This window comes from Danaus plexippus, chromosome 5 (assembly GCF_018135715.1).
Source record: "Danaus plexippus chromosome 5, MEX_DaPlex, whole genome shotgun sequence".
Taxonomy (NCBI): Eukaryota; Metazoa; Arthropoda; class Insecta; order Lepidoptera; family Nymphalidae; genus Danaus; species Danaus plexippus.
In genome coordinates this window covers 3,173,844-3,193,350 of record NC_083539.1, presented here as the reverse complement: position 1 = coordinate 3,193,350, position 19,507 = coordinate 3,173,844, and the positions used below count along the sequence as shown (strand labels likewise).

The window sequence follows — 19,507 nt, the reverse complement described above, 5'->3', positions numbered from 1 at the left end:
CATTAATGATTCCATTTTAGTATATACATCAAATAAGCCTTTTATATATTTCTATCTATTATCATAATTACTTGTTTTTGTTATCTGAACGAATGGTTTGTTTTACATAAATATATATATGTAGGATTTTTATTGTAATTATTATTTTTTGTAGAGTTTTAAATGTAGAACTTAAATGATATTATAAAATACAAGATTAATCCTTTTATATGCATATGAGAACAAGCTGGAGATGTCGGTTGACCTACTAATTAAACTTTAATGTAATGTACTATAATCATAGTACTTAAGAACGGTATTGACGTAAGAATAGGTTTAGTATGATCTCACAAGATGTATGGAATTCCTGAGGGAATTGGTATGTTTCATAGGAATTTGCACATAATTGTACTATACACTGTGTAATTATAAAATATCTGTTGGATTAAAATACAAAGTGTTTCAAATAGTTTGCTTCAAAACATTCAGTAACGATAAAATCATCTTTTATGAAATCTTATATCCTGCGTTAACCATATATTTGATCGTCTTCACTTTTTCCTCGTATATAAGTGTACCAAAGACAAAGCTAAAAAATATTCGACATTGTAACAAATCGCAAACCTTGGGCTTGTCAGTTTGTGAATTGAGAGGGGTCCATTCAAATAATAGCTTGTCATCAGAAAAGACTTCAAGCTTCGGCTGATATAGGTAAGCCCATCGACGGTACATATAAATTTTGTGGGAAAATATAAAGACCTCTTCTACTTAACATTATTATTTTTTTAATTATTTTAAATTTTACAACCATAAACTATATTTATAAACGTTATTAATTAAAGTTCGAAGCTGTTGTCTTAAGTAAGTTTTGTTCGCTTCTTAGAACTTCACACACCAATACGGCAAAATGGCAAGAGGCTCGATGGTTTCAATATTTAAACATTGCTTAGTGTTTATAGGTCATATTAAAGTAGATCATCCGCACATCAGCGCAGAATTAAACAGTTGCAAATTGTTAAACGTTAATAATAATTGTATCAAATCAAATTACGAAACCTCGTATGTAAATGCAATCTACAGTGGGATGAACGGGGACAATTTATGTTTATTTAATCATGCACATCTGTTATCGTTTTGCATTAATCTACTGAAAATACAAAAACACTCGTACTAGTTGACGAATAAATAGTATCAAAACATATTTGCATACTGAATTTATACGGCTAAGAGAATTTGAAATCAGAATGATTTTAAAATTACAAAGTCCGCCTCCTCTTTTGACTTGCTCATATAATTGCTTAAATACTCGCAACTTTATTAGTAAAAATACTGCATATTAGTAAAAACACTCGTACTAGTTGACGAATAAATAGTATCAAAACATATTTGCATAATGAATTTATACGGCTAAGAGTATTTGAAATCAGAATGATTTTAAAATTACAAAGTCCGCCTCCTCTTTTGACTTGCTCATATAATTGCTTAAATACTCGCAACTTTATTAGTAAAAATACTGCATATTAGTAAAAACACTCGTACTAGTTGACGAATAAATAGTATCAAAACATATTTGCATAATGAATTTATACGGCTAAGAGTATTTGAAATCAGAATAATTTTAAAATTACAAAGTCCGCCTCCTCTTTTGACTTGCTCATATAATTGCTTAAATACTCGCAACTTTATTAGTAAAAATACTGCATAATTATTATAGGATCGCCTTTGTTTATTTTTATAGTAGAATATTTAACGACTAGAGGCGAATAATGACGTAATAGCCTGTCTAGAATAGTGCTAGGTCAGAACGTCAAACACAGCAAATTTAAGCACTACATTCTTGTTTAAAAGTCTGAAAGTAGATAGGCTATATCCACCCATCAACGAAAACTAATTTCTTCCAGTGTTATATTTAATCATTCTTATATTCTGATTAATTTTTAGAACATTCATAACCAAATCCATTATCAAAATCTGTTCCACTAGTTTTAATACAGATTTTTTGTAATTATAAAGTCTGTTCTATGCACTCATTTGATCATAAATTCTTATATTATTCGGTTTTATTGCAATCCATAATTTGATTATACATACATATATATGGATATCTGGCCAAATAATATAATTTTTTTTACCAACTGTCAAGTTACATTAAAAAAAATTAAATTTGATTTTATTTATACGTTTCGAAATTAATTAAAATTCTTTGTTACTGTCAGTTGAATTAATTCGTATTCAAGTAAATTTTGTCATATTTTTTAGCTCACTTTACAAAAATTTATAGCGTTATCCTCATATTTTAAAGTAATATTTTCTATAAATTCAGCAGCAAAACTTTTGCAACAGCGGGTGTTCAATAAAACATCGTAATTCTTTATATATCTTAAATGACAATCTGGACCATATTTCTTAGATAAAATAGGTTTAATGATTTATTTTATACGTTGTAACATTATGGTTTTCTAAATAATAATTAGGAAAAGATAAAAATTTATTAAAATATGTTTAATAGTTTAAATTTTTATTCCCTTCGCTTCTTGTAATTTTTACTCACAAATATAAAGTTATTGCTTTTCATATTCAACTTTTTATTTATAACGAACATTTCTTCCCTTTAACAATATAATTATTACAGTAAAATGTATAATTACAGTAAAAAATCGAATAAATAAAGGAATTTTTTTTAACATTATTAAAAAAAATCCTGGTGTTTTTACTGCATTTAAGATAATCAGGTACATTGTACACCTATAAAAAAAAATTTAATGACGTCCATATAATTGATATGACTTATATTTACTTATTAACCTACGTAAGTTACGCAATATTAAACCCTACCAATTTTAAGTTCTTTGTATGACTAACATTTTTAAACCTCGAAGCAATGTATATATTTTTTTTTTATTCTTAAATCCTAAATTATACAACAGTGGCAATACATCCGTAAATCTATACAGCGGATGCCTACAAGTAACAATAAATATTTTCCATCAAATGGATTATGATTATGAATATTTACATACTATTCATTCATTTACACTATATAACAAGATAACGTTATTAAAAGAAAAATCAACGCAGTGTGGAACTCCTAGTTGATAAGATTCTTATAAACTTTTTATTTTATGTCTTTTGACCCAACACTTTGTGTCCTTTACTTCTCTAAGAGAAGGAATTCCACTTAAACTATTTTAAGAGCAATAAAGGCAGAGTACTTCTAGTAGCTTACGACCATCTAGAATAGACGCATTAACGAGCTTAATAAACTTGGTAGTGTTTATGGCTCTTTCTGTGTAATAATAGTTACCTCTTCTCATGTTTGAAATATTGTTTAGATTATTATTATTATATTGTGAAGATTATTAACATTAACAAAGTGCGGATAAAATAATTTAGAATGACACTTACATGAAGTACGGCGGCTTGGAAAGCAGTACATTACAATTCGCATTATCTTTACCGTTAAATATTTCCGTTTCCTAAATAGCTCATAGATTATTACCTTTATGTTTAATGACACATAAATATTATTGTTCCAGTTGTATACGAGGTGATTATCTGAAAGTATACTGGGAAGTTCAGGGTCCTGGACCTCCTGGTGTTATCAATGAGCGTTCAGCGTGGGCTAGAATACTCTGTGGGAATAGGGCTGATGCTCCTCCAGCTCTATACTCTCCAGGTTCTTCGCTTGTACTGGAATTCCATTCTGGTATTCAGAAGAATAATGCTACAGGATTTCTTGGAACTTACAGTTTCATTGAAAGACGTAAGTATTTTGCATTCAGAGTTACTGTTTCTGTTTAAATAAAAAGAACTGAAAATTTTAATTCAGATTCTTAGAAGACATTATTGAAATAATCTTGGACGACTTTGCCTTTTGTGAACGACACATTCTGAAGTCTGAAGCCAAATGGGTTTACTCCAGATGCTTTGACTCTTTTGGAATCTGTACTGTTTTTATCACATTCATAAATCAGAAGGAATTGGTAGAGCTAGCATTCTAAAACCTCATTATTCCTGGATGAGGCTAAAAGTTACAAAACAAATATTCTAACAAGTTTAAATACTAAACTGCAGCACGCATCCAGATCATTTAATTTGTGGTTTGTAGTTTTTGAAACGAATTAATTATTAATCAGAATGGAAGCTTAACTTTACAGTAAAATTAATGGTATACTACCATAATTTACAATTTTCATGAATATTAACTGCAATCTTAATACACGATAATATGTCGTTCTACCATTTTCTTTTTCTTTAAATAGATTTCTGAAATTAAACTCTAGCCCAAATGGTCTCATCCTTTAAACTGTAACAAATTCAATAGAAATAAGATAAAAATATATAAAAATACATTGACTTAATCACAGAACTTAATGGCTTTCATTTGCCACAAATCTTCACAGCGTGGCACAGTTAATCAACATCGCGAATGAGTTCAGATAGTGTTTGTGGCTACCAGAATTCTAATTTCTGACCTTAATGGATTTTGTTGAATAAACAATACAATTTTAATTTTGATGAAATTAATACGTATTAATTATATTTTTACTTAGACATTAAATCAGTTCTTAAATTTTTTGATGTTCTACGTCAGAATTATAAATTTAAATGTTTAAATGAAACTAGTATTATTCGGATTTACTACGCGGATTTTATTATTTAAAAACTACATAATCCCGACGTTTCGGTTACTTTGCAGCAACCGTGATCACGGGCAGACGAGGTGTGAATGTCTGTCAGTTGGTCCTTGTTATTTATCATCTACCGCCATCGATTTCTTAATTTTCTGGCGTACCGCTCTGGATGCCGGCAGAATGCGCTCACGGTGTCTTGAGGTCCTGCGGTGTGGTTTCGGACATGGGATTTTATATTTTTAAGAACGGGGTCCCAGGTGTTTGATAGATTCCAGCCATCTTCTCTATTGAAATTGGGATGTTTTTTAATTTCAATAGCCTCGCGAATTAATCTCGGTATATACTTGTCTTCCCGAGCGAGGATTTGAGGTTTATCAAAACGAATGTAGTGGCCTGGTTTGTCCATTGTGTGTTCACACACTGCTGACTTCGACGCGCGCCTGTTTTTGATGTCTGAGATGTGTTCCTTAACCCTTGTACCGATGCTCCTCTTCGTCTGTCCAATGTATGACAAGCCACAGTCACAGTCGAGTTTGTATACACCCGCTTGTTGTAAAGGAATGTTACTCTTGATTGGTCTCAAGAATTGGCTCACTTTCTTATGTGGTTTGTAAATAGTTTTAATGGAAACCTTCTTCAAGATGTTGCCTATTCTGTCAGTAACTCCCTTCACATATGGTAGTATCGCAGGTTGTCGTTCAACTGTGGGTGGCTTCAGGTGGTTCTGGTTTAAATAATAAAATCCGCGTAGTAAATCCGAATAATACTAGTTTCATTTAAATGAATACTCGCGAAAATTTAAATGTTTTCCAGAAATCTATGCATACTAATTTAAGAAATCTACTGGTATTCATGAATACGAAGGAAACTTTCCAGATTCAAATTCTATTAAACTTCAAATTTGAACCTTTGTCTTTAAGCAGTAATTTTATGAATATTCCTCCTGTATAAAATCTAAAGCCGGATTCTCCGAACTAGAAAATTATCACAATTCAACAAATTATTAAATCATTTTATATACATGAGGTTAAGTTATAATTCGTTTGTCTTTAATTTCATAAGCATCTTTTTTATAATCTCTCATAGTTAAGTGCTTACTTTACTAGCAAAAAAACATCTATCTTATATTTATAGCAATTCGATTACAAATATACATATGCAAAATATAAATATATATCTAGCATGAAAGCTATAACGCCTTTATCTCTACCGTCTTCATTAATATAGTACTTTAAAAAAATACTATAAAAATATCCAAACAGTAGTATAAATGTTATAAACCAAAACCAATTTGGCTTCTATAACATGCTTTTCTTTAAGAATTTTTTGGCAAGTGAACTAGACTCTAGAGAACAGGTGTATCACCAACCAACAATATTGTGAGCTTTTTTTATCCCACTGCATTTTTTCCTTTCCTATTCACTGCGTTCATACATATATCATCATCAATAAAAAAAAATATTTTTATTACATTATTATTTTACAAAACTTAAAAAAAAATGTGTTTATAAATAATGGACAAGTCCATAAGACTAAGAGTTGTAATAAGCAAATCAGAGACTTTTCAAATTTACTACAAGAATTGCTATAAGCTGGCTTATCATAAAACACAATAATAATAAAACTATAACAATAATACGGACAATAAATAAATCCCAGCAAATAATGTATCCTCCTGGGAACATTAAAGGTTACCTTATGAAAATAAGCTTGTGTCGATTTTATTATCGGTTTTCAAGTAAGGTTAACATTAATATAATTAAATGTTTTTATACATTTTACAAGGCAACCAAAATTTAACTAAAAGGTAGCTGTACTCAGAGGTGATTACTTTGAATCACTTGAAATAGCATTCCATGTCCATAGTCACCATGAGAGCAAGGTATGACCTCGAGATTAGGAAGTAGCCACCAAAACAAAATATTGGTGGTACACACTATACTTTGTCGACTCTAGAAGTCAAATACGGGATATATAAGGTGTCGAAGATCTAACAGTAATTCTAATACCTGGCGAAGTATTATTAAGGCAAAATATAATTTCAACATCTAGACTGACGACGCGGATCGTGAACGAAACATCGATATTCAGGCGGAAGTCTTCAAAGGCTACTACAAAGAAACAAAACTGTCGATACGTCGTATTTATACCCTATAAGAAAATAAACATCAGTAAAATATAAAAACGTAAAAGCATGAAATTGCTCAATCATTAATTTAATTAATTCCTAATCATAATAAATCATACTTGCAGTATTCATAAATAATCATATTCGACACTAGGTGACACATAAATGTGCAAACGTACACAAATAAATTAACATTTTGAAAAGTACGAGTATAACATAGGCCGAGACAGGTAAACTGAAGTGGTAAAAAATGTAAAATCCTCTACGCAGAACCAGTATACCCTCTTAAAGTTCTACATGGACATGAATTTAGTGTATGTAAAAATTATCAACGTAATAAATGAGATATTGGTAACTTAAAGTGAGCAGTGTATGCACAAGGAGCATACAAAAAATTTTTCAAATAAAAAAATGGAAAAACTACGTGATAATAAATAGAAAATTTGACATTTACTAAATACTAAACATTTAAATATATTAAGTTAGTTCTATTTCTGTATCTACTTATAGAATTTTTATAATTTTGATTCACAAATTTGACATTAACATTCAGACAAAAATAATCCTTGGCAATATTCCATCGGAACAAGAACTCTTCCATTATGTATAGCAGATTTTTTAAAACGTCTTTAATTATTTTTTTGGTTAAGTAATTAAAAATGCTCTAAGTGCCAATATGTTAATAATCCTATCTTTTCATTCGAATTTATATTTAGGGAATTATATTTGAGAATTGTTTAAACATTAAATGATAATTATATCATTAGTGTTTATTTTATATTATGACCTCTATTAGGAGCTTAAAAAATATTTTCATTGCCATCATGTTGTAGCGTTTAAGGTCATCAGGAATAACAAACTAAGGCAAGTACACAAATGTCAAGTATTCTCTTATCTATTTCTATTCATTCTGCTTACAGACTTCTGAAATTTTTATACAAATTTTTCAAGCGATTCTCAATTATAATATAAATAGAGTCATTCTTAAGAAAGATTTCTTTTGCTTATAAATAAATGCAAAAATAACTAATAACTGAAGGAAAGCACATGTAAACCTTTAATATAATAAGAATATTATTTTGCAATTGACCTCAAATCAAAATTTTCATTTTCCCTTTAGTAGTTTTATTTTTAAAACCACATGTTTACAATTTTGATGTAGGCAAAATGTGTAAAACCCACTCCGAAGAGCCCGAGAAATTCGAATAGAATGTTATAAGAATAACAGAAGTTTTAATGGAAATGGGGCCTTGTAGTTAGCATATTAAAGTTTAATATTGTTTTGTCAATATACCGTGGTGAAATCTAGTCGACCTAGACAAATGTTTGCTGAGGACTTTCCACACCTGTGCTCTCTCTATATATCTTTGTCAGATGATTACACTTCGCTGCGCTACGTTGACAATGATAGAAGGTATCGCGGATTCGACTTGACAGCATCGACTTCACGATGTTTTCAACCATCAAAATATCGTATTAAAATTATAAAATTATTAAGGAAATTATTTTATTTTAAAAGTTAATTTATTATTATTATTTTTTTGCTAAGGTTTTTTCAGACTTATATAGATTTTCAAATCATTTAAGACAATTGAGTTAAATGTAAGTTCTAAAACATATGTTCAAGTGGGATAAAAAAGTTCTGTTTTCTAGTATGTTCAAAGGCATAATGAATATTGAAGAATCAATGTTTGCTTACGTTTTTTATGTTCCGCTAAATGGCAGTCTGCAGACATATTGCAGTACTTTGGAGATCTAAACTTGAAATTTCCCGTATAAAATCTGGCCGAGTTTTTGTATTAGTTCGTATTTCTCACTAAGTGGCACTTACGAACATATTACAGCAAATATATTTTTTTTATATTATTTAAACAAATTGTTTCCTTTGTCTACTTGAACTGCTTTGTTTCACATCAAGATAATATTCCTGCGAATCATTTTTATTCAGTAAAAAAATGTTATAATTATATACAAATTACTTTAGTTTTATTCTTGAAAAATTTAAAAATGGTAAAATAATATTTTATCATCATAGCATATGCAGACATTTCAAATTATTGCCAACAGTTTTATAGACATCAAGAACACATTAGAACCTTTCAAAATTTTAAAGCAATTTCGTTTAAGTGCATATTTCAAATGAAATTTCAAACATAAAATGCTTTTGTCTACATTTACATAAATTGATACAATTATCGCACAAACATCTTTTTACAGATCAGGAAAATAATAATTCATAATTAAGCGCTTCGAAATTTTCAGTTTGCCATATTCCCGCCAATACCATGATTGTAGAATATACACCAGTTAAATGCATATATAATATTAATATCGTACCTCAAGGTCCTTACATGAATAACGACTTAAGGTGTAAATCTACAAAAAGCAGAGACGGGCCGAGTAGTTCGAATAGGATAGCGCCGGTCTATGCAAAAGCTGGTTTATCGATAGCCTCTTTGCATATTAAAACAACCAACATACTCCGTCGATGAAGCAGAATGTTTTACAAGATGCAAAAGAAATTACAACACAACAGAAATAATACCAATAAATAAAAAAATAATTATTGTGATAAATAACATTGGATGATCTCAATCTAAAGCAGCTTAAGTAATCGATATACCCAATACTTCATTACGCAATACCAATAACACTTTGAGTCGATACCATATTGAGAACAAGTTATTATAACAATATCACTTAAACAATAATACGTATGTAAACTGTATAGAATATAATTCTACAGAAACTTATGAATAAATTTAAATGTGTTTATGTTTAAGTAAAAAAGATATTGATGTATATATAATTTTAAATTTACACACTGTTTTATTTGCAGTAGATTCAGAATCTAAAATATATTCATATGTAATTTTTAAGTGCATGTATAATTGCACCAGTTGCTGAATAATTTGTACTTAAGCATTACACTTGCTTCTCATGGGACTTATTGTTTGTTAACGTTGTATTGAAGATATCACTTTCAGATATATTTTAATTCTTAACGGTATTCTCAAGCCAATATGGGCTATTGATCGTCTGGGAAATCAATTAAGCTTAGGTTATACAAAGTTCTGTGTATAGATTGAACTAAATTAAAGTTAAACATCTCATTATATTCTGTATCTCTAGTGACTACAAGACAAGTTGCGTAATGAAAAAATAATGAACGAAATAAATTCTGTAACGTATATATATTAATTGCGTGTCCAGTTTTCTTAATACAATTTCGTTTTGGTGACGTAAGTTCCTATAAAGTTTACTCATATAAATTTAATGTCATCCAAAGAATTTACGCAATTCATATAACGTTATATGTATTTATAACTAAACAAAACAAACCATATTAAATAGTAAGCAGGAAGATTATTTTTTTTACACACTGTTTATTTTTCATCACACTACTAGATAAAAGTTATGGATGTTATTGAATTAATTGAATTCCTTAGTAAGCTATGTATATATCCAAAAGAATGAAATAAATTTGTTCAATTTGATTGTTTGCTGAAATAGACTACGTTATCATGCTAGTCAGGACCACTCGTTAGTTAATCTTTTACAATTCGTATTGTCTTTAATGATCATTTAATAAGAGGTTGGCATGTTTGTTCATCTTATTACACAAGAGGTCAACTGTGCCGGTAGTTGATAAATTAGTTTGCACTCATTAGTAATTGATGTTTACTCTTGTACTGCCTCATTAGTCGGTTGACTTTTATTATTTTAGTGTATTAAATCCATTTTTTTCTGAACACTTAACCTTTGATTTAATAGTTTGTAAATTATTTTTCGTTTTTTAAATAAAATTTATAAGGAATTTTTGAGAATATATTGTAAAATCAAAGTATGAGATCGGATTCCATATTACTACGTGACGTATTAATTTAGATATTTGAAATGAAATAATTAATATTTTTTAAATACTAACAAAAATGTGACTGTTGCGTCCTGTTGCATCCAAACATATATCCAAAATATATACGTATATCTATACTTATAACTTTATTATAAGAAAATAATTAAAAAAAAAAATTTGGGCACATTAAATTTCTTTAAAACCTACCTTATTTCAAAAAAGTTGTTGACACCCAGAAAACAAAATCATCATATTTTTTTTAATTAAAATATCTTAATAAAGCTGGTCAATGAAAATTAACGAACTAAAACGCCTTGACAACCAAAAAGTGTCTTATGGAAAGGAAATACTTTTATAAAAAGGTACAAAAAAAACACTTTTAAGGTTAAAAAAAATAGTTTCGTTTTTATATAAACCAGAAACCATATAACGCTTCAATGAATGTCTTCACGTTAAGAACAATAGAATAGCGACTTCCTTATTACAGTAATTTTTTTTTAATATTCTTATTACTTTGACCTGAAGTCGTTGAGCGACGTCTAAAATAATATTATGTATTGGATATATATGTATCTTTGTATGTTTATATAATACTGACAGTAACAGTAAAACAATGAACAAATATAAAATTTGTCATTTACACTAAAAATTTTGAGATATTAATAATGACGCATATATAATACGTAAATGAGAACATAATAACTGGATTTTAAGCGATAGTTTCAATCAAGTAAAGAAATAATATGAAGCAAAATAAAAACCAGAGCACGAGGTTAAAAAGAACCGGTACTGCAATAAAAAAAAACATTTATTCAAATAAACAGCAACTTTTTACACTTCAGTTTTCATCACCTTGTTAATATTGTCGAAATTGCCTCAAACTCAAAATACAGCTTCTCAGAGAGCTGCTGAAGAATAACAGTAATGAATAAAATAATGTAGAATCACGGTTGCTGCACAGTAACCGAAACGTCGGGAGTATGTAGTTTAAAGTAATAAAGAACCGCATAGTACATCCGAAAATATTAGTTTTATTTAAATGAATATTCGCGAAAAACTTAGATACTCGTATCATTATATGTAGAATCTTTTGCATTCTCTTACAAAACACAAATATAATAATCATTACTATGGAAAAGTCTTGATGGTGTTATATTATTATTATTTATTAAATTCAAAGTCAAATTAATTTCATCAAATTAATACTTTAGAATATATATATATATATATATATAATATTAAAATGATTAGATTTAAAAAAAATCTTTAAGTTTTATTATATATTCACAACATGTATTTAAAGACATTTGTAGACAGTATATTTCTGACAATATTTATACAAATCCATTATATATAACATTTACAAATTTAATGTTGTTGACACGGATAAAGAACGGGTCGTTAAAGTAGCGACAGTAAAAAAGTTAAGTTGATTATACTCTTCTGTAGTGCAAATGCAACAAAACGTCACTGACACAATTTAAATCTAAATTCCAACGAAGATAGAATATTTAGTTGCTTAATATACTACATACTGAAACGTATGGCATCAGTCACTTTAACAATGCAGAAAGCGAATTAAGACGATACGGAAGCCTGATTTAAGGGGATTGCGAAGTTTGTTTAGGATAAGGAAACAATATGCTGTCTGTATACTAACTTCTCTAAGTCTTTGTAATTGAAGAGTAGTATATTAAGAAAGGGAAGAGTTCGTTTTAGAAAGAGTTTTGAAAAAACTATCGACTTCTTTCAATAACTATAGTACTGGATGAAAGAGATTTAACGCATATCCTTACACAACTGGGTGTAGAGTATTAAACGTTAATATAAAAGAGAATTTCAGGGTTTAGAAGTTAATAATAAAACTTGAATGAAGATTATATAAAAACAAAAACCCATATAAATTTTACATTGTTAAATAAATATTAAAAGCATATTTAATTATAATTACTGATTGCTGTTATATTCTACAATAAATAGGACATTTACTTGACACACCGTTATGGAACTGAAACCCTGAAATAATTTAAAGTGCTCTGGAGCTAGCAACCAAGATGCAAAAATGTTCTCTTATAGGTTCTAGTATTAATAATATACATATATGTATATTAATTACATGCGTGTATTTTGATATCGTTCAACTTTGTTCAGTAGAAGCTGCAACGAAATTAAGCAACAATTGTGTTCAAGACTAAACACAAGTACGTTAATTAATCTTAATCTAATCTATCCTAAGGTTTTTCTTTTCCCTTTATCTACTAATTCTGTTGAATACCTTTCCAACTCTGTGCACTTATTTGCGTCATCCAATTAAGACAACTATGCATCGTAACATCTAGGTATCTCATAGACCCTTCAAATAAGGGCTATCAAATATTTCTGTTACAGGTTACAAAAGGTACAAAAATCACGTTTGAAGTTTATCTAAAAGTCAGTTTTAGGTATTATTTAACAATTTCACAATAATTAGAAACTTCTTTCTTTCTTTCTAAATCATGCTGAAAACAGTATAAATACAAAAAATATTTAACTACTAATCTTTTCTTTTACTTAACCATTTTGTAGGTGGTAGAGCCTAGCTGTGGTCAAATTCCTGCAGCTCGAACGTGGGCTGGCTCGACCGGGGAAGTACCACCCTCTCACAGAAGATCGGAGTGAAATAGTCCTAAATGGCTGCATTTCGTCCGATGAGTGAGATAGACGGTTTCCTTTTCCCACCCTTTCTTCTCCCTCTTCCCCAAAATTAGGGTGGCAATGCATCAGCTAAACTATTGTACGGATGTCCATGGGCAACGGTACTACCTCGGTCAAGTAGGCTGTCATTTCTTTTACCCCCATTTTCATAAAAAATTTGGGTCCATATAAAAGTGATGCAGCACACATTACATATATGTTATAACACATTAAAGAAGATTATAACATTTGGGCTCTTAGACCACTCTCTGACATCAAATAAATAATCTTAAACCGAGCTGTGAAATAGCTGAGTTCATACAAATAAAATTATATTATAATTATTCAAATATTACCTCTAATAATGTCTAAAAGAATTATTAGAAAAATAGAAAATCATCCTATAACATAAAAAATCCCCGACCACCAATAATTAAAAGAATAGAAATAGTAATGGAATTTTTAATGGAAATAACAATAGGAATTATATACAATGAGTTGATCACAGAACTTGCTGGATTTCATTTGCTGTAGTCCTCAAAATCTCGGCCCAGTTAATACAACGCGCGGATGAGTTCTGTCAGTGATTGTGCCTATCAGAATACAAATTCAGTTGATATTGGATTTCGTAAAACAAACAACTAATTTAGGTTTTCACGTAACTCCTTTGTTGTTTATACATAACTAGTCAGTCATGTAGCATGTTTAACACTATTCAAATTTGAAATTTAAATGAAACTAATTTAAAGCAATCTGACTAACGAAAATTAAACTTTTCTAGTCTATATTTTACAATTCTACTCTTTTAAATTACCCTGTCTTTATGCAATTTTTATGAATATTCATTCGCTATTAAATTTTGATTTGCTTTCATGGAAAAAGTAAATCGGTACGATTTATTTTAATATGGTTATTGACCAATTCAATTAATTCAGTAGAATTTGTTTAATTCCTCTTTAATTTTCATACAGATGTGCTCTTACTCAATAATTTTACTTACAATTAGTACTCTGCATTTTTATTAATAGTAATTTAAAATTATTATGTTTATTTTAAAATATCTGCAATCTCTTAACAAATTAAATAAACATGTAACTACATTCAAGATATTACACATCATTTTAACTAGTAATTTCTCGTTCTACAGGATCTTTCATTTTGAACTTATATTTTCTTCTTCTATGTCAATAAATACATCAATTACTATGTTGCTTGCCATAAAATCAACAATCGAGTATTTATAAGAAACTTAAAGTCTTAAGTATATCAAATAGCATCAATTATTTCACCTCATTTTCTGTTTAAAGTTTTCGTAAAGTTATATTTATTTGATATTCCACAATCATTATTTTTATCATAGTTTCATTAACATCATTGAACTATGGTGTTTTTCTGTATATAATTGATAAATAATTATTTTTTTCACAAAGCAATCAAATGTATGTCTATCGCTTGTGACACAGAGTTTTTCCTTAAAGATTTCTACAGTCTGGTTAGTTATTAGAAGAGTACCAAAACTTTAGTCGTGGTGGCCTGGAGGTTAAAAGGCCCGCCTCTCATACGTGAGAGCGCGGGTTCGAAACCTGGCAAGTACCAATGTGATCTTTTCCGAGTCATATGTACTTTCTAAGAGTATTCAGACACCACTGGCTGGAACAGGGTACAGCATTTGCCTTGGGGTCTAGATAGCACCAAAAAAAAAGTGCTTGTGCAGAAGGCAAGGGGACACTACTGCAACTATCTTGCCATGAAAGTAATCATGTATACGGTTCACTGATGACCACGACGAGTCTGTAAAGACTCTTGATGATGACCAAAACATTTCTCCAAATATTATCTAGTAACAACGTATTAAGATTTAAAAGAAAACATTGGACAAACCGCACATAACATGACTCAAGTTATCGTATGTAAATCAAATAATTGTGTGACACCCTACTGGATACCTTTTACATATTAATTGATTCATATTATAACTTTAAATTTAATTTCTTCAAGCACTTCAATAAAATTATTATTGAGATGTTCAGCAAAATTTTGCTTTCAATTATAATATATCTGTTGTACAATATTCTACTGAATTCCAGAACCCCTATACAAAATTACGTCCGTCTCAACAACTTTCCATCGCTTTTCAATTTCTCCGTAATGAGTTCGGTGTTTCTAAAACCTTTACTCACTTGTATAAACGAAAAGGATGTTGCGTATAAAGTTGGTATAAAATCCATTATTATGTAAAAGTTATGACTTGCTATCTATCTCTATAAGATGCGATGATACCAAGTTTTAAAATGTATATTGTACTTTTATGTTTCTGATATCATATTAAAATTATTACATAGAACTGGGAATGTATTATAACTGACTCCCTTAGAGGAAATCAATAGGACCATTGTCTCTATATTTTTGGAATTTTCTCAAAGGTAATCTTTCAATCCAATATTATAATATAACTGATAGATTAATTTTTAATTTCTATGCAGATTTGTACTTTAGATGTGTCTTTTATATATTGATTTTTATAAGAAATGGTGACAAAAAGCTCTCGTTACTTTTTTAATAGAGAAAAAAGTTATCAAATAAAAAGAAATCAATGAATGCAATTGGTGAACGTGATCTAATGTCAAGTGCCTTCGATTTTAAAGGCTATAAGAATGCATTTCAGTGACGGTTTTATAAAATTTTCATACAAATACCTAGCAAGTATTAGATTATCATATAGATGGATTGCTCGTTTAGGAAAGTTGTCTTTGTTCTCTCTAAAATATGTAAAACCTTACGAATGAAGGAACCTAAGGAAAATAGAAAACAGACTATGACTAAAGTTTAAACACATATAATGTTATTAAAATCAAAATAAAAACTACCATTACTCATTAATGAATATTTTATAGATCATTAATGATTTTTTTTTACATGTTTTTTAACGATTATTTATTAATAAATATTTTAAAGGATTCATTTAAGAGAGTGTCCGTGTGCTAGAAGATGTTTTAGAGAAATGCCATGAAAAAATGAAAGCCGTCTTACTAGCTAATTAAAATTTAATATTGTTTTGTCAATCTACCATGGTGAAATCTAGTCAACCTGGACGAATTTTTGCTGAGGACTTTCCACACCTGTGCTCTCTCTATATATCTTTGTCAGATGATTACACTTCGCTGCGCTACGTTGACAATGATAGTAGGTTTGGCTTTAAGTACAAAAATAATTTAAAAAAAAAAAATACATTTAAAGACTTGTATATGAATATTATTCTCTAATACTAAAGTATATTATATGAGGGAAATATTAATAGATGTTTGTGCTGAGACGTTCAAGTAAAACGGCACTCAACTTGTTAGTATACAGGAACGCTTAGTAAGGATTGAAGGGTAAAAATGTTTGTTTGAATTTTTTCTGTTCCTACAAATAATGAACTTACAGACGTATTGCAGTTATTTTAAAATCTAAAATTGAAAAAAAAATCATAAATTTCTATCTTGAAAGCAAAACGTTAAAACATGAGCTTAACTGTTTTCATTTATTTTTGTATAAACTTTACTCCCGTTTTTTTAATTAAAAAATATTTTTTTATAGAAAACAGTAAACCAATTGTTTTAATTGCTTTAAGCCTTTCAATTAAAAGTTGTTATATTTTTATTATTAAAATAAATTCTAAGGTGACCTCAAGATAATTGATAGCTAGTCACTGATAAACTATAACAGTATGTGAAAAATTAAATCACTCCATACGATTTTTTGTCATATTATATTTATAGCAATTTAAAAAAACATTTTACAAAATATATTGCTGGCTATTAAGAAATAAGACCGTGTAATATAAAAATAAGAAAATATCGCATTATAGAGTCTGAAAATTAATGCTCCATAAAGCCCTGCGATAAATATAATCTCCGTACCTCTTACGGTTTTAGACAACGAACAAAGGTGTAAGGTGTAAATCTGCGAAAAGCCAGAGACGGACCGAGGAGCTCAAATAGGATCATGCCAGGCTTTATAAAGCTGGCTTATCGGTACCCTTCTTGCATATTAAAGCCAGAACACTTTGACGACCAAGCGGGATATTTAAAACGATACTCTTAAATAAAATAGTCACAAATAAATATGAGAATTAAGAATCAATATAACATTGCAGATGACTAAGGTACATAAGGGTATCTACTGTCATTCTTAACTTAAGTGATCGATTGTCTGCTTCATTACACAATCATTATATCATAAAGCTCGTTTATATTGAGACCACTTTGATATTAACTTTATAATCTATTCATTAAATATCGTACGATAATAAATATTATATGTACCTATGAGTTTGGATAACACTTAATTGATTTTAGCAAAATTTCCGCGGACTTCAGCATTGAGTATTATGATATAATAACTAAACCTATTTTTTTAATAGGAGAAAATTTACTTTAGGTGAAATTAAAAAAAATTTAATCATCTATTAATTTTTATTTCATTAAATATTTGGTCTGCATCACTGCTTAGCGTTCTCAGGTTTTAAATTGCTGAACTGGAAAAAAAAAGAAATATTATAATAACTTCTACATATCCATCATAGTAACCTAAATTAACTATGAATTTGTTTATCCCACCGCTTTGTTTATGTTGTCCACTAAATCATTGAAACCCTTTTTCACACTTTCTGGGTCAAATACTTCTGATAACTTCTCTTTTCCCTCTTCTGCCATCTTTTGCAATGATTTTGCAGCATTCTCCATAAAGTTTTCTTCTTTTGGAGATACAGCTTCACGTCTCACAAAAGCATGAGCCTGCATTAAGATTGATTGAATATAATGATACATTGTTTGGATAACCTAAGTTATTTCTAACTATATACGACTTTTCATACCTTACATATGTGACACCCGTGTCTTTTTTTTTTGTTATGTAATATTTTCGCGATTATCAAAGAACACATATTGCAAATTTATTTATTTTTTTGCTTTCAAATAAAATAGCCATCTAAACAATCTATTTATGCTATAAATAGGAAAAAAATTCACTCCTAGTTTTGTACTAATAAAGGTAAAAAAATCCGTTCTCAAAAATTTAAATTACAATCAATACTGCAATAAAGCACTCAATGCAATAAAAAGCTAATAGACAAAATATCCGTATATAGTTCCTACAGGCTGGCCATTATCTCTTTATATAGTTCTTACAGAACTGTGTGTTGAAAAGAGCAACGGGTTTTTTTTAACAAAGCTGATAACAAAACAGATCTTGTCTCCTGATGAATTAAATACCATGGAGTTGCAATATGTTAAATTATAAGTCCTAATAAATAACATTTGAATAAAGTATAATAATAGATAAATAAGACAACATTTTATCTCAAATAAATGACAAGAATTACTACTTGCTATAACGAAGATTTTGATAAATAATTTATGAAGACTACTATAAATGTTGATACTTACATAGACAATGCAGATAGCCAGAAGAAGGATCAGTACTTTGTTCATCTTGATTTTTGTTTGAGAACACGACCTTGCAATGTGACTCTGGATCACTGACTAATGCTTTCTCAAGTCAGACGTTCTTTATCTAACCATTTAATACGTAGCTGATATGTTTGTTCATCTTATCTGGTCAGGGGTCAGCTCTTCCTGAACTATAATTAATAAATTAGTTTGTCTCATTGGTAATAATTGATGTTTACTTCTCTATTGATTCATTAATCGTTTAAGTTTTCCCATTTGTTTGTCGTTGTTTGTATTAAGTCCCTTATTATCATTCATCATTAATAATTATTTTATTTAACTATTTGTTTATTTCTAGTAAGCGTTTTCAATGTACAATTTTCAAATAAATCATATTGAATATTGTATTAAAAACGCTATAGTGATCTTTAATAAACTACTTAAAATAAACCCATACACTATAATATTATTAAATATATGTGTAAATACACAAATGAAAAAATTTAAAATATTTTTTTACAATTATTCTGCTTAAGAACAAAAATAAAAATTCGATTACATTTATTAACTGCATTTGTTCGTAAAGTTTAAATAGATACATCTGTATTTAATCACTAATATGAATTATGTATAAATATGATGTTTTGCCACACTAGAAACGCTGATCACAAATAATCTGGCATTTAATGTAGATTAAAATTCAAATATATTTCTCTAAGCTTCTGTATATGTGAATAACTTTTTACTTTTGGTATATTTAGTTTTACGTAAATAACATTCGGTTAATGAAATGTAAAATTTGAAT

At 28.9% G+C, this 19,507-nt stretch overlaps 1 protein-coding gene across 1 annotated transcript in view; it reads left to right on the top strand.

The window, feature by feature from the left end:
* Positions 1–654: 654 nt before the first annotated feature.
* LOC116769329 (suppressor of lurcher protein 1-like) overlaps positions 655–19,507 on the top strand; it is a 100,171-nt gene continuing 81,318 nt past the window's right edge. Inside the window, exons 1-2 of the mRNA XM_061529495.1 lie at positions 655–690; positions 3,516–3,742. The gene's annotated coding sequence lies outside the window, so the exon portion shown is untranslated. The remainder of the gene's footprint in view (positions 691–3,515; positions 3,743–19,507) is intronic.